This window comes from Ahaetulla prasina, chromosome 7 (genome assembly GCF_028640845.1).
Source record: "Ahaetulla prasina isolate Xishuangbanna chromosome 7, ASM2864084v1, whole genome shotgun sequence".
NCBI lineage: Eukaryota > Metazoa > Chordata > Lepidosauria > Squamata > Colubridae > Ahaetulla > Ahaetulla prasina.
In genome coordinates, this window is record NC_080545.1 from 14427837 (window position 1) to 14444947 (window position 17111).

Sequence of the window (17111 nt, forward strand, 5' to 3'; positions counted from 1 at the left end):
TCCAACCAGTAGAGGCCCGCTTGTTGAAATAACTAGGGGGAGAAGAAGAAGAAGAAGAAGAAAAAAAAAACCCTGCTGAAAATCCCATGTTTTCAAGAGGTGGGGGGAGCTGAAATGAGAAGACACCCCTTTTCTGTGGCAGTGCCAATGCTGTGGCACAGTCTCCGGTGGACACCAGACCAGCCTCCTCCCTCTGCGGATTTTTTGGGGAATTTGTTAAAAACAACGTTGTTTGGGGGGGGGGGTGTTGGTTGGCGCTCCTAGATGACTCCATCCTTTATTTTTAGAATTCTGATGGATCGCTGTTTTTCTTGCTGTGATTTCTAACATTCCTGTTACGGTATTAAACACATGACTGTGGATGTTTTAAATTGTTTCTATTTATATTCTTATGTAAGCCACCAAGAGTCATTTGGATTCAAGCAGGGGTAGAAGTGTGTCTAATGAATAAATTTAATAATTATATGTTTCCAGCCATTCGGCTTTTGTGGAGCTCTTCTCCTTCTTCTGCCTGGGTTGTGTGGAGTTGATGGAAACTGCCCCCCCCACACCAACAGCCCTGAGGGGCACCTCTTAGGGAAAGTCGCTCCACAGATTTCTTTAAAAATATTCCTGGTCAATTAAAAGCAAAGAGAAACAGAGATATCATCCATACCTTTAAACGTAAATCTATGAAAGGGGAAAGAAAATATGCCGTTTTGGGCGTTTCGGATTGAATACTTGAAAAGGAAAGAATGAGGAAATGTCTTTGTGGTCGCCCATTTTCACTGCCTTTGCTATCCAATACATAATTATTACCAAGGAACATTTCAGCTATTTGAACAAAATAAGAGAGAGAGAGAGAGAGAGAGAGAGAGAGAGAGGGAATTTCTTACCGCTTGGGTGTTTTTGCTTGAAGGGTGATCAGTTTCCCGCAGTCAGCCCAGGTGAAATTTACTTAATGGTTAACGACGTCAAATAGCGGAGAAGAGCAGAAGGATGCAACTGCAGAAGAGGAAGAAAAATTGTAGCAGGGATTCTCGACAAACCAAGAATAAGATTAATGTGCGGGTCTCCCGGCTAAGAGGTGTGCAGTCTTCTGAGATCAGGGGTGCGACAGATCCAGAAGTGGTACCCAGCCGGTTTGGACCGGTTCTACCGAACTGGTAGTAATGATTCTGCGCAGTTCGGAGAACCGGCAAGTCACACCACCGGCTGGCCCCACCCACCCTGCCCCGCCCCACTCCACCCTATATATCTTTCCTTCACCACACGGTCCAGCTAATCTCTGAGACTCACCTCCATGCCTTGCACGTTCTGCTCACCAAAGGTAAGCCCACTCACCCTTTGCCTTAGGTCAGGGCCCAGGGATGCGCCATTCCCTGGCTCCAGCCTTGACCCAGAGCCTCTGCCCACCTTGGCCAGGTCGGGGACTAGGCCATTCCCCGGCTCCAGCCTTGCCCCCAGAGCCTCCACCCACTCGCCATTCACCTCGGCCAGGTCAAGGAATATGCCATTCCCCCACTCCAGCCTTGCCCCGGAGCCTCTGCCCACCTTGGCCAGGTCGGGGACTGGGCCATTCCCTGGCTCCGACCTTGCCCCAGAGCCTCCACCTGCTCACCATTCACCTTGGCTGGGACAAGGAACATGCCATTTTCCCACTCCGGCCTTGCCCCAGAGCTTCCACCCACAGTGATGAAATTATTTGAAACCCACCACTGGACAGATCCTCTCATAAGAGTCATCAATGCACTGAATAATTCTTCTTTCCATGCATATTTGATCGGACGAATGATATTGACAAGAGCAGCTACATTGTTTTGGACTATGAAGTCGTGTGAGAAAGCTGAAGAATCTGGGAGTGAGGCGCTCATTTTTCCCCCCCTATTCTAAGTGAATTTCTCAGCCAATACATCTTCCTTCAATTTAGAATACCATGGACCCACGAACGGCTCTGCTTCTGTTTCCCATGACAAATCCAACAGTTTGGTTTTTTTTAATCTAATGATAAAAAACAGAGCACATTTTTAGATACCTTTTTATACTGTGTTTCCCCAAAAATAAGACCTCCCCGAAAATAAGGCCTTCCTGAAAATATTTAAGTGCATGCGCAGCCGGTCCCCACCATTTCCTCTGGTTAGCGTTAGGGAGTCAGAATTGGAAATCAGGTAAGAGGATCCCTGCCTTGCTCCATGCACCCCAAAATAATAAGACCTCCCCGAAAAAAAGGCCAAGCGCTTATTTCGGGGTTCAAAAAAGACCCCGAAATATTTTCAGGGTCTTATTTTCAGGGAAACATGGTACATGTTGTAGGAATCACAGAAAACAATACTACTGCAAGGATTCATTTTAAAAAGACTTGAGTGATTTTTTTTCTCTCTCACACACACACTTTTATCCAAACTGTTGAACTGAAAATGTTGGCTAATGGGGCATTGCCACCCAGGATGAAAATAAGTGGTGCTGCTTCTTCTAAACCATTAGGAAAGAAACTTAGAAAGGTTGCTATTAATGTGCTGTAATTTTAAAGATTGCATGTCCTTGATTAACTATTGTGGTCTTGAAGATTTTGGAGGAATAGGTTTCAAAGGAATTCCAGGCCATAAAAAGTTCCACAGAAGTTTATCAAGTTCAGCGTTTTTGAGTAAAAGAGTTGTAGGCTTCTGTTGGCTTAATTTTTAATGATCTTGCTCTGAGCACATTAGAGGAACCAGACTAGGAGATATTATAGTAGCTTTCACCTTTTTTGAGAAATTCAGAAATGGTTGATGCTTCTGTTCTGTTGTTCTAATACAGAAACCACAATAAAATCTTAGCACCCAAAGATAAACCTATGTTATCTTTTCCTTCCTTCTCTTTCAAATATTCACCGTAAGCAAATACGTTAAATACATGTTTGTGTAATTTGTTCCATTCATTTTCACTATAAAAATTAATTCATTCCTGTTAAGAGTCACTTGTCTAACTGCATACAGCCCATGCAGATTTTAACAGTGCCCCAGACACCTCTGCAAAAACAAACAAACAAATAACTACCCACTTTTTGTTTCACTTCAAATTTTCCAGATCTTCCTGTAATATTACATCACTCCACTTTTTTTCACTACAGAAAACAAATATGCATTTATTTAAAACAATGCATGATGCATTCGAAACATTTCAGAGTTAAAAACAATGCATATTACAACGGGAATCCATATTTATTTGATGCAATATTAAATTGTATGGGTTTTTTTTAAAAAAGTGGATTTTTGAATAACAGAATAATAGAATTGGAAAGGACCTTGGAGGTCTTCTAATCCAACCCTCTGCTCAGGCAGAAAACCCTATACCATTTCAGACAAATGGTTGTGTAATCTTTTCTTAAAAAAACATCCAGTGTTGGAGCATTCACAACTTCTGGAGGCAAATTGTTCCACAGGTTAATTGTTTTTTAAAAAGACCAAAGCAAACCAAAACTAGGGCACTAGACTAGAAACGTCCAACCCAAATTTAACCAGATTGTTTTCTTCTTCTTTTAAGTTTTTTATTACTTCGTAATCTATGTTACATCTGTATTGTTTCCAGATGTCAGAACTTAAATTTCCAGATGATGAGTGCCCTAGTCAAGTGTCAACAAGGTTTAACTCTGCTTAGCTTTTCAAGAAAAAAAAATCAGTTTTACAGATGAAATATTTATTTGACAGGCAAGTAATTAATTCTATCCATTTGTCTATGGAGATGCTCAGCCATCCAGGTCGTGGTTGTCCCAAAAGCACTTTTTCAGCCAAAACTGGGTTAGTTCTAAGAACTTGTACAGAGCACTTCTTTCTTATTCTTATTGTGATGCGAATGTGATGGGATGATTGTATCTCAAAGAGCCTCATTAAGCTCTTATGCTTAAGTATGTTTTGCCCAATCCTAATCCCTTCCCCATTTTAAAACTGAGAATTCCCAAGAGGTGACTAAAACCTTCTCTAGAAATAATTGAGGAAATGCTACTCAATAGTGGGAGCAAGAATCACTCTTTTTTCAGGTCTGATGTAACCACATACAAATCCTAGCGCATCAAAATGCTTAGCAATGAAACCGGGCGTCCTTGTTAAGTTAGCATTTTCCATTCACTACGCTTCCCTCGCTCTCTTTGTAAAGCTATTCAGACTTTACTGAAGGAACCTTCTCAGCCGTTTCGTTTTCGTGGTGATGAATGAGCCACGCTAGGGAAGAGCATCCGAAGGGACTTCTTAACTCCATCTTTGTCAAATGTCAGTGCAGAAGTCACCAAGCCAAAATAGACTCTTTCAGACTTCCGTGAACTCGGAGGTACAAACCCCCCTCTCCCTTACTCCAGTGTAGTTTGATAAATGCATTTCCATCTTTTCCTCGATTTGAAGCCGGTAGGGCTAGATAAGGATTGCCAAAGCATGCTTTTACTGCAAAACAAAATGTCCTTTTAATGAAAAAACGTTTTGATTTCATGACGATTCTTCCAAATTATCTATCTATCTATCATCTATCTGTCTGTCTGTCTATCTGATCATATCTATTTATCTGATCATATCTGATCATATCTATCTATCTATCTATATCTAACTATATCTATATCTATCTATCTATCTATTTGTTTTCTGAGGTTTTCGCCAAGACACTTCCAATTTTACACGGGAGAAAACCCAAATAACCAAAGACCGATCTATCTATCTATCTATCTATCTATCTATCTATCTATCTATCTATCTATCTATCTATCTATCTATCTATCTATCTATCTATCTATCTATCTATCTATCTATCTATCTATCATCATCATCCGTCTGTCTGTCTGTCTATCTATCTATCTATCTATCTATCTATCTATCTATCTATCTATCTATCTATCTATCATCATCATCCATCTGTCTGTCTGTCTATCATATCTATCTATCTATCTATCTATCTATCTATCTATCTATCTATCTATCTATCTATCTATCTATCTATCTATCTATCATCCATCTGTCTGTCTGTCTATCATATCTATCTATCTATCTATCTATCTATCTATCTATCTATCTATCTATCTATCTATCTATCTATCTATCTATCATCCATCTGTCTGTCTGTCTATCATATCTATCTATCTATCTATCTATCTATCTATCTATCTATCTATCTATCATCATCATCCATCTGTCTGTCTGTCTATCATATCTATCTATCTATCTATCATCCATCTGTCTGTCTGTCTATCATATCTATCTATCTATCTATCTATATATCATCCATCTGTCTGTCTGTCTATCATATCTATCTATCTATCTATCTATCTATCTATCTATCTATCTATCTATCTATCTATCTATCTATCATCTATTTCTCTATATCTATCATCTATCTAACTGTATCTTTCTATCTCTCTCTCTCTGTGTCTCTCTCATCTATCTATCTATCTATCTATCTATCTATCTATCTATCTATCTACCTATCTATCTCTATCATCTCTCTCTATATCTCTCTCTCTCTCTCTTTGTATCTATCTATCTATCTATCTATCTATCTCTATATCTCTATCTATCATCTATATATATATATCTCTTTCTCCCTCTCTCTGTCTATCATCTACCATCTATCTCTTTCTCTCTCTTTCTCTCTATATCTATCTATCTATCTATCTATCTATCTATCTATCTATCTATCTATCTATCTATCTTAGAATTGGTTGCAGAGTAAACTCTGTGCTGTGCAGAACAAAGGAAAAGATTTAAATGTATAGGGAAATCAGGGAAATGGAGATGATCAATAATGAGCTTGGTAAAAACCCTGCCAGAGTAACTTCCATTTGAAATTAACATTCTAGTCCTCAGGAATAATACAGAAAAAACATAGCAGAATAAGGCGCTCCGATTTCAGTGAGACTTGCTTTTAAGAAATCAGTCGGAGCCCTACATCTATTATTTGATCAGATTTTGTGTGGCCCTCGTGCAAGACAATTTCTGCATGTGTCTTCTCTAGAGCTTGTGCAAGAGAATCCCATGGCTTTAAGGCTTGCATCACTATGATTCAGAACCCATTAAGGTTCAGTGGGGTGAAATTTCATCTTTGGGGTCCTGCTGTGTATCTGCTTTGAAATGCTTAACCCTCAACTCAACAGCAGAGAGAATTATGGCGTGCAAGGATGCTTAGCTTCAATACACCCTAGCAGCTAGCAATATTTAACTTGTGAAGTCATTTTTTTTTTTTTTTGCTTCCCAACCTGTGTCGCAAATATGCTTGGGAACTCGGGAAGAAAGGAAAAAAATAAAGAAACAATGCCCTTATTCATGTAACATCAGATCCGGCTCCATGGAAACATGTTGTGATGACAAACACACATACACACACACACACACACACACACACAGAGCAAGGGCACAAGTCACACTTAAAAAAGACAGGCGAAAGGGAAACTGTTAGTTTAATGAATAACGTGCATCAGTCTCAAAAAAGAAAAAAGGCAGAAACAAAGAATACCTGGAGTTAAATATCCTTTAAAGTACTTCAAATCCATTTCAGCTCTGAATGGAACTCTTCAAGGGAATAATCTTCCAGGGGTCTCTTTTTGTAAGATAAAAAGAAAAAGACCACTCCCCCCACACACACACCACTGCACAGGGCAAAAATAATAACTATGTCATGAATAACCAACTCCTTTTCTTCAGATGGGAAAGCATAATATTTTTCCTAGAATATAACGAAGCTGATAAACTGACCATAATTTCTCTTTTTCAGGATATAACATTTCATAATGAATACAGGTAGTTCTCGACTTTCAATCATTCGTTTAGTGACCATGTGAAGTTACTACAGCACCGAAAAAGAGTGACTTATGACCGCTCCTCCTACTTACAGTAGTGGGCAAAATTGGTGAAACCTTTTGGGAAAAGTGTATTTTCTAAAACTAGCTAATAACAACACTTTTTTGGGGGAGGAGTACCATAAAATTATATATCAATGGAAAGATAATTTAATCAAAATGTAATGCAATAACGTTTATGAAGAATTTGCTATTAGAATAGCAGTTACAGTATAAACAAGAAAAATGAAACACGTAGAAAAAAGGAGATATAGAAAAATTATCACCATAGAAAAAACGAGATATACAAAAAGTATCCCATGTCAGTTAATACTTAGTTGGGTAACCTTTAGCATGAATTACGGCCTTACAACAGCTTCCCATGGAGTGAACCAAGTCTTTTAGTTCTGCAGCTGTTATAATGTAAAACCAAGATTGAATGATTGCTTCTATTAACTGGGTTTTATTGCTGGGACACTTCTGACTAACAAGTTTCTTTAGTCGGTTCCATAGATTTTCAATTGAGTGAAGGTCTGGGCCGGGGTCTCCAATCTTGGCAACTTTAAGCCTGGAAGACTTCAATTCAAAGCTGGCTGGGGAATTCTGGGAGTTGAAGTCCTCCAGGCTTAAAGTTGCCAAGGTTGGAGACCCCTGGTCTCGGCTATTCCCAAGCTATTTCAGCATTGGAATATGATTATCTTGAAACTCCCCCCCCAAAAAAAAAAGTGGTTATTAGCCATCAAACCTCAAAAATACACTTTTCCCAAAAGGTTTCACCAATTTTGGCCACTACTGTATGACGACTGTTGCAGCATCGCCATGGTCATGTGGTCAAAATTCAGCCAACCGGCATGTATTTAGGACGGTAGCTGTGTCCTGCAGTCATGTGATCACCATTTGTGACTTTGTCACCTGACTTCCAACAAACGAGTCAATGGGGGAAACCAGATTCGTTTAGTGTCATAGGGTCCCCTTAACAACCGCAGTGCTTCATTTAACAATCTGTCCTTGGCAAAAAGGGGGGGGAAAGTTTGCAAAAATTAAGTGCGACTCGTTTAACAATCACCTTGCGTATCAACGGAAATTCTGATCCCAAATTGCGCTCATAAATTGAGTACTACCCGTATTGCATTGTCACAAACAGGTTGCAAGCTGGAGAACATTGCCCACATTTTCACAAAAGGAAAAGAAAAAAATATTTGGGATCCACAACACTAGTGTGAGAATATTTCACTATATTTCATGAATAGATGTTATGCACTTTTAATGGGGCGTGCCTGATTAAGATACCTCTAGATGTGAAGTAGGCAATCTAGAAATTGCAATCTACAATTTTAGAAAGCTTTTCCAATTCGCAGTGCAAAACAACAACAACAACAATAATATGGCAGTAATCATATATCATTATTGTACTAAGCGCCTTGGTGCAATCCCAAAACAACTTGAACATACTAATTGCCATTGACAAAATCACCATTGGTCAATTGCAAAAGGCAGCTTTATTCAGAACAGCTTACATCCTGTGTAAAATACCAGTGGTAGGTTTCTACCAGTTAGTTCGCCCCAGTTCGGGCAAACTGATAGCGGTGGCAACGGGAGGGCTTCGCCTACCCGCCCGGACGCTTCTGCGCACGCGCGCGTGGACACACGAGCAAACCGGTAGCAAACTAAATTGAAATCCACTACTGGTAGACACCTATAACACCACCTGCCTATCCAAGATCCTTGAGAAGGACTCAATAGTTAGAGAAAAATGCCAAATCCATCCTAAGCATCTGGCTGGCTGGGCAACGAACCATAATATAATAAGGTATTATAATATATTAACTGGATAAATATCCCATGTGTTGATAGTGCTGAGGAGTTTAACGGTTATCTATACGATAAAATCGTTCAGCTTCGGGATGGTTTGGACCAAGATTGCGGTGATACGGGTGAGACGGCTGAGGGTGGTCTTGGTGACATTTTATGGGATGAGTTTGACCCTGTTGCTCCCGAGGACATGGACAGGTTGTTGGGGAGGCTGAATGCCACCACATGTTTACTGGACCCGTGCCCCTCCTGGTTGGTGCTGGCCACGCAGGAGGTGACCCGAGGCTGGCTCCAGGCGATTCTGGCGCTTCTTTGGTGGAGGTGTCTTTCCGGCCGCCTTGAAAGAGGCGGTGGTGAGGCCCTCCTCAAGCCTTCCCTGGACCCGGCTGTTTTAGGTAATTATCGTCCGGTCTCCAACCCGCTCATGGCGAAGGTTGTTGAGAGTATGGTGGCATATCAGTTTCCTTACACCTGGATGAAACTGTCTATCTAGACCCGTTCCAGTCCGGTTTCCGGCCCGGTTACAGCACGGAGACGGCTTTGGTCGCGTTGGTGGATGATCTCTGGAGGGCCAGGGATGAGGTTGTTCCTCTGCCCTGGTCCTATTAGACCTCTCAGCGGCTTTCGATACCATCGACCATGGTATCCTGCTGCGCGGTTGGAGGATTGGGAGTGGGAGGCACCGTTTGCGGTGGTTCTCCTCCTATCTCTCCGACCGGTCGCAGTCGATGTTGACAGGGGGCAGAGGTCGGCCCGGGCCCCTCACTTGTGGGGTGCCGCGGGGATCGATCCTCTCGCCCCTTCTGTTCAACATCTACATGAAGCCGCTGGGTGAGATCATCAGTGGGTTCGGTGTGAGGTACCAGCTGTACGCGGATGACACCCAGCTGTACTTTTCAGCTGGACCACCCCAACGAAGCTGTCGAAGTGCTGTCCCGGTGCCTGGAGGCCGTCGGGTCTGGATGGGGAGAAACAGGCTCAAGCTCAATCCTCCAAGACAGAGTGGCTGTGGATGCGGCATCCCGGTACAGTCAGCTAAATCGCGGCTGACCATCGGTGGCGAGTCATTGGCCCCGATGGAGAGGGTGCGCAACAGCGTCCTCCTGGATGAGCGGCTGTCTCTAGAAGATCACTTGACGGCCGTCTCCAGGAGGCGTTCTACCAGGTTCGCCTGGTGCGCCAGTTGCGCCTTTCTGGACCGGGAGGCCCTTTGCACGGTCACTCACGCCCTTGTGACGTCTCGCCTGGATTACTGCAACGCTCTCTACATGGGGCTTCCCTTGAAGGGCATCCGGAGGCTGCAGTTAGTTCAGAATGCGGCTGCGCGGGTGATAGGGGGGGCCCCTCGTGGCTCCCGCATAACACCCATCCTGCGCAGGCTGCACTGGCTACCTGTGGCCTTCCGGGTGCGCTTCAAGGTTTTGGTGACCACCTTTAAAGCGCTCCATGGCATAGGGCCGGGTTATCTACGGGACCGCCTACTGCGACCGGATACCTCTCACCGACCCGTGCGCTCTCACAGAGAGGGACTCCTCAGGGTGCCGTCAGCTAGGCAGTGTCGGTTGGCGACGCCCAGGGGAAGGGCCTTCTCTGTGGGGGCTCCCACCCTCTGGAACGAACTCCCCCCAGGACTCCGTCAACTTCCTGACCTTCGAACCTTCCGTCGCGAGCTCAAGACACATTTATTCATCTGTGCAGGACTGGCTTAGATTTTTAAATTTAGAGGGGTTTTAAATTGATTTTAATATTTATATTTGATATTTATATTTCTATTTTTAATAATTCGGGCGCTAGAATAAGTTTTTTAAGGATTATTTTAATTTGTATATTGATATTGATGTTTTATATGCCTGTAAACCGCCCTGAGTCCTTTGGGAGATAGGGCGGTATATAAATTCGAATAATAAATAATAAATAAATAGTGTGCACAAAAGAAGGACATATCCATGAAACTCTTAATTCATAAGCATGGTTATCTTGACCATTGCTCTTTGCATAACAGCCTCTTGGACTGTCCCAAAGGTGTTTTTTTCAAGAGGCAACTGGATTTTCTTGTTTTTTCCTTTTGAAGATGTTTTGCTTCTCATTCAAGAAGCTTCTTCAATTCTGACAGAACAGTGGGGAATGGAAGGATTTATATTCCTGCAGAGAAGCTGGTCATTTGCATCCTTTTTGAGCATCCCTGAAGCCCTTGGATGTTTATCTGTGTCCCCAGGATCACCTGTTAATGCTCCTAGTTCATGTAATCTGCATTTTTCCCCCTCTGGAAATCCATTCCTATTCCCACACCATTCAAAGGGTGTTTATCCCAAATTGTATAGCTAAACGTCTGTAGACAGAAAGCTTGTAATTGTAAAATTAGCATCCGGTTCACCCGAACTGGTTCGAACCGGCTGAATCCCACCCCTGTCCATATCTCACTCTCAACATCTCTCCATCCATTTTATCTCTTCTCTATGAGCACTGCTTTTTCCATCCCGTCGAAATCAGCTTTCCTCAAAATCAAGGTTGCACATCCGACCACATTCCCGTTTCATTGATCTCACTATTCCAGGAATTGGAGCTCATTCCATCTGAAGCTCTCATTGCTTTTTTTTTTTTTTTTTGGTAACAATGAGCCAATCTCATCTTTTCTTTTGCCTTATTCTGGAAAATCCAAATATCAGCAAAGCAAACAATTTATGAGGGTTTCCTCATGAGTAATGCTAGAGTTCCAATAGAGTACAATTAAACCTTTGTCCTCCATCTTTGAAAATTATGACTTAGCAGCATAAGGTCACTCTCTCACAATATTATTTTTCTTTGCTTACTGAAATGCTTTTTAACCGATGCTGTATGTTCACTGATTGCCTCCTGTAGATATTTGTACATGTTTTACTTGTCTCCTTTTTGGTCTTTGGTTTTTCTTTTGAATATTATAATTCAATTTTTTTAAAAAAAATAGAAAGCTAATACTTAATGTTTAATGGGTCTCATTTCACTAATTTTTATAATGCCTTTTAAAGCATATTTATCCTCTAGATTTCACGGACACTTTATGACCCAATTTTTAAAATAAAATGTAATTGCTGTAAGTGACTATGGGAGAGTTACCAATCTTAAGAGTGGCCTAGAAACACTTCCAATAAATAAATATATAAATATATACCATCCATCCAAATATACTCTTATTCCTGTCTCTCATCAACTCTGTGTAGCCCTTGTAGGGTATCTAATTTTCTTTGGTTTTTTTTACATTGATCAGCTCCTTCCTTCTATGGAGATTATCAGTCATCCAGGCCATGGTTGTCCCAAAGGTGCTTTTTCAAGAGGCAACTGGACTTTCTGTTTTTTCTTTGAAGACGTTTTGCTTCTCATCCAAGAAGCTTCTTCAGCTCTGAGCGAAACATCTTCAAAGAAAAACCAGAAAGTCAAGCTGCCTCTTGAAAAAGCACATTTGAGCTCCTTCCTTCCTTCCTTCCTTCCTTCCTTCCTTCCTTCCTTCCTTCCTTCCTACCTTCCCCCTTTTCCCTTCCCCTTATTTTACTTCCTTCCTCTTCCTTTCCCTTCCTCTCCTCTTTCCTCTTCTCAATTATCTTCCTTTCTTCTTTCCTTCCTCCTGAACGTCCAAGTGAAAATTTCAATATCCTTACAAGATGTATCTCCGGGAAATTTCAGACTTTGGACCTCTGACTGAAACGAGCATGTCCTTCACCAAAACAATTTGATGAAGTCTTAGCCAATGCCACTCTCCTATAGCATGCAACTCCTGCTTCAGCACAAAGAGAGGGATCAGAATTGTGTGAGGGTGTGGCAGTGACCTCACATTTTAGAAGTCCCTCTGCCTGGAATCCCAGGGGTTTCAACCCTTTGTAAGCTGCAGAGACCTTTAAGCGTAGCTAGTGGCAGTGGTGAGATTCAAATAATTTAACAACCGGTTCTCTGCCCTAATGACCGGTTGGGTGGGCGTGGCCATGGTGGGCGTGGCCATGGTGGGCGTGGCCATGGTGTGTGACAGGCAGCACTCGGCCTCCTGCACCCCCCTGGGAGCAAAAACGGGCTGCGGGAGGGATGCGCTGCATCCCCGTGTGCCCCATTTTGGGCCTAGTAGGCCTCCCTGCAGCCTCCTAGGAGCAAAAATGGGCCATAGGGGGGTGCGCTGCACCCCCCTGTGCCCTATTTTGGGACTCGGAGGCCTCCATGCACTTACTTGAGACCCAAAATGGGGCACATGGTGACTCCTGGAAGGGGAGAGGAGGGGAGGGGCCAGCCAGCAATTTATTTATTTATTTATTTATTTATTTATTTATTTATTTTATTAAATTTTTATACCGCCCTTCTCCCGAAGGACTCAGGGCGGTGTACAGCCAAAATAAAATACAGAATATATACAATTAAAAGAATTTAAAATGAACTATTACTAAACGGCCGATAATTTAAAAAAATTAAAAATTTAAAATATTACTAAAACCCCAATTTAAAATCAACTATTTATGCCAGTCCTGCTTGAATGAATAAATATGTTTTTAGCTCACGACGAAAGATCCGAAGATCAGGCACTTGACGTAAGCCAGGGAGGAGTTCGTTCCAGAGCGTCGGTGCTCCCACAGAGAAGGCCCTACTCCTGGGGGCCGCCAGCCGACATTGTTTGGCGGACGGCACCCTGAGAAGGCCCTCTCTGTGAGAGCGTACGGGTCGATGGGAGGCATAAGTAACAGTAGGCGGTCTCGTAAGTAAGGTCCTAAGCCATGGAGCGCTTTAAAGGTGGTAACCAGGATCTTGAAGCGCACCCGAAAGACTACAGGAAGCCAGTGCAGACTACGGAGCAGTGGTGTTACGTGGGAGCCACGAGCGGCTCCCGTTACCACTCGCGCAGCTGCATTCTGGACTAACTGCAGCCTCTGGGTGCACCTCAAGGGCAGCCCCATGTAGAGAGCATTGCAATAATCCAGCCGAGACGTAACCAGAGCATGAGTGACCGTGCATAAGGCATCCCGGTCAAGGAAGGGACGCAACTGGCGAACCAAGCGAACTTGGTAAAAGGCCCTCCTGGTGACGGCCGCCAGATGTTCATCAAAGGACAGCCGACCATCCAGGAGGACGCCCAAGTTGCGAACCACCTCCTTTGGGGCCACTAACTCGCCCCCAACAGTCAGCTGCAGGTGCAGCTGACTGTACCGGGGTGCCGGCATCTACAGCCACTCTGTCTTGGAGGGATTGAGCTTGAGTCTGTTTCTCCCCATCCAGACCCGTACGGCTTCCAGGCACCGGGACAGCACTTCGACCGCTTCGTTGGGGTGGTCCGGGGTGGAAAAGTACAGCTGAGTATCATCAGCTGATTTAACAATCAGTTCGCCTGAACCGGCCTGAACCGGCTGAATCCCACCACTGGCTGGTGGAGACTGGCTGGGGGAGACCAGGACAAGGGCAAAACTCAGGTAGGCAACCATCTTACCATGATTCACCCAATCCTGTGAACTGGGATAGAGCAGATTCCTTAAAAGTAAAATTATGAAACGGGAGGGAAGACCTCATCGCCATCATTAACTCAGAAAAACCATAGAGGCAGCGAGGTTTCACCCAAAATGACTTGCACCGGTTTAGGAGAGAATTACATTTCATTGGGAAACGCCGTTAGCTTGATTCAAGCACTTTTTGCTTTGCCTCAAAATCTTGACTTAAGGAGGAGTTTTTGAATCTGCCTCAGATAGATAGCTTGATAGATTTATTTACTTAGCATGTGGCATACAATGTCAGGGAAATCATAATGCAGTCCTTGGTGGACCATTGAGGGTAAACTAGTTTACACCAGCTGACTAGCGGCATTCATGTTGCTGGCTCTTTCGGGCTCCTTCACTGGTCTCACCTTACCTCACCTCAAGTTGCTTTGCTCCATATCTGGCCAGGTCCAGCGGCAGCTTCCATTCTTTCACACACACGTAGCTAAATCTTTCCCATCAAAGTGGTACCCAATTACCTACTTGCAATATTGCATGCGTTTGAACTGCTGGGTGGGCAAGCGCTAGGGATTGAGTGATGGGAGCTCACTCCATCTCATGGAACTGGGCTCAAACTGCCAGAGTGCAGCTAATTTCTGGCCTGCAGTTAGAGCGTCATTAAGCCACTGTGTCACCGCATCCCAAACTTGATAGAAAGCACCTTGCATCTAAATGGGTAGGTAGCTAACCCACACCAAGGGCATAATAATATCCCTCAGTTATTTTTCAGATCACCCATTTTGCAGAGCCAGATCCCATAAAGAACCTTCAGGAAGCCTTGGGGTTTGGGATTCACCTCCCTTTGCTTATGTCTGGAACTTGGGGAAAAAACTGGAAGATTATTGTTAGTAGCAGAGAAAGAAGAACATGGGAATAGAAGCCGAAGTTTAGCTTGAAGCATCTAGAACTATGTGTCTTGGTGTCAAAACTTCCTTCCTTCCTTCCTTCCTTCCTTCCTTCCTTCCTTCCTTCCTTCCTTCCTTCCTTCCTTCCTTCCTCTCTCCTTCTCTCCCTCCCTCCCTCCCTTCTTTCCTTCTTTCCTCTCTCCTTCTCTCCCTCCCTCTCTCCCTCCCTTCCTTCCATCTTTCCTTCCTCTCTCCTTCTCTCCCTCCCTCCCTCCCTCCCTTTCCTCCTTCCTTCCTTCCTCTCCTTCTCTCCCTCCCTCCCTCCTTTCCTTCCTCTCTCCTTCTCTCCCTCCCTCCCTTCCCTCCTTCCTTCCTTCCTCTCTCCTTCTCTCCCTCCCTCCCTTCTTTCCTTCCCTCCTCTCTCCTTCTCTCCTCCCTCCTTCCTCTCCTCCCTCCTTCCTTCCTCTCCTCCCTCTCTCCTCTCTCCTTTCTCCCTCCCTCCCTCCCTCCCTCTCCCTCCCTTCTTTCCTTCCTTCCTCTCTCCTTCTCTCCCTCCCTCCCTCCCTTCCTTATTTCCTTCCTTCCTTCCTTTCTCTCTCCTTCTCTCTCTCCCTCCCTCTCTCCCTCCCTTCCTTCCTTCTCCCAGGACATATACAAGAGCAAGGACTAGGTTTGTGCCTAGGGAGGCCATTCCAGGCTTTCCCGGCAGAAAAGAATGGCCAGCCAAGCTCTCTGATTGGCAGCTGGGCTTTTCCACTTCCTGCATGTGAAAAACATAGCAGGTGAGCAGCAGAGCAGAAGTAAGAGGGGTTTTGTTAGTTGTTTGAAGCCCTGGGGTCCGGAACCGGATAAGTCCTGATATTATGCCTGGATTGAGCAAAAATAAATCCATTTTGTTTCCCTACAAACATTTAGCCAGAAAGAAAGAAAAGGGAAAAGAAAAGGGTGGAAAAGCAAGGGAGTAAAAACAGCCCTGGCTGTCTGCATGGCCTTCTTGCAAAGCTCGCATTGTGGAAGTGTCAGAATCATTAGCTCATTTGGCATATATTTCGCAAGCTAATGCTTCTCCGTTAATTCTCCCTGGGGACAACGTGTCTGCCTTTAAAAAAGGGGAGGGGGCAACCAGGCTGAAGAAAGTGGGGTGGTGAAAGCATCACCACAGCAGTGGCTGCGACGAGCTCAGTGGCGTTTGGGACCAAGAATTTACCGATGAAATATGATGACTGATACAAGCAAAAAGAGTTGGGGGGGGGGAAAGGAAAGAAAAATACATACCTATTCTAATCCAATGTACCCAGAGAGATGTGGGAGTGTTTAAAATGCCCTTAGACATTCTTTGGGTGTGGTTGCAATACATACCTTTACAGTAAGAGCTCTTCTATACCTCTTAGACAGAATTTTTTTTTTAAAAAAAAGTGATTAGAATTCTGGGCATTCCCGCTTCTGAGTGCAGATTGGACACCTTTTCAAAAATGAACATTTTTTCTCTCTCTCTCTCTTTTTTAAAAAAGAAATTTATGTGCAATAATTTCCAGGGTCAAAAAAGAAAAAGGAAGCAAGAGGAACAGTGTCGACTCGCCGAAGAAAGACTCATTCCCCACCTTCAGGCAAGAGGTACAAAATTCTCCCAACTTTCTGGAGGTGAACGAGAAAGCAGGACAAGGTCTGATGTTCACGAAGTCTTCTGGATTTTCAAGGCTTTATCCGTGCCCGCTTTCTCCAGACATTTTAGCCACCTTGGTTCTCCGCCTCTGCTGCCTTTGGGCCAGTGGTGAAATCTGAACCGGTTTACTACGGGTTTTCTGGCTGTGCATGCGCGCTGCGCGCACTTATGTTCAGTGCGCACCTCGCACCAAATGTAAGGTGTGTGTATGCATGCACAGTACACACCAAAAAGAGGCAAGGGGTAAGTAGAACAGCACACAGGAAGAGGGGGGTGATCAGCTGTGGCGCGCGAACTTTTTTTTTTACTTTTAAAAGCATTTTTTTTACAACCTCGTTGTGCCTCGTCCGCTTTCCCCGCAGCCGGGGCCTTCTTATCTGCTTCCGAACGCTGAGGAATGTCCTAACATGCCTCCCAGCCCCAGCCCTGGCTCCATGCCCAGATAGGCTGAGGAAGAAGAAGCGCCTCCAGCCCCCAGCCCTGGCTCCATGCCCAGGCAAACGGAGCAACTAGACCCCTCCCCCTCCCCCACAGCATGTGAGCCT

At 44.0% G+C, this 17111-nt stretch overlaps 1 long non-coding RNA gene across 2 annotated transcripts in view; it reads right to left on the minus strand.

Moving 5' to 3' along the window:
- LOC131202404 (uncharacterized) overlaps window positions 1–16803 on the minus strand; it is a 32525-nt gene extending 15722 nt beyond the window's left edge. Inside the window, exons 1-2 of one of the 2 annotated variants that reach the window (XR_009156143.1) lie at window positions 16505–16803; window positions 876–984 (exon numbers count right to left, since the gene is read on the minus strand). This is a non-coding gene — a long non-coding RNA (uncharacterized LOC131202404). Of the gene's footprint in view, window positions 1–875; window positions 985–16178; window positions 16194–16504 lie in introns of those variants that run through there. The other variant, XR_009156144.1, reaches the window with a different exon arrangement.
- Between the last annotated feature and the right edge of the window lie 308 nt (window positions 16804–17111).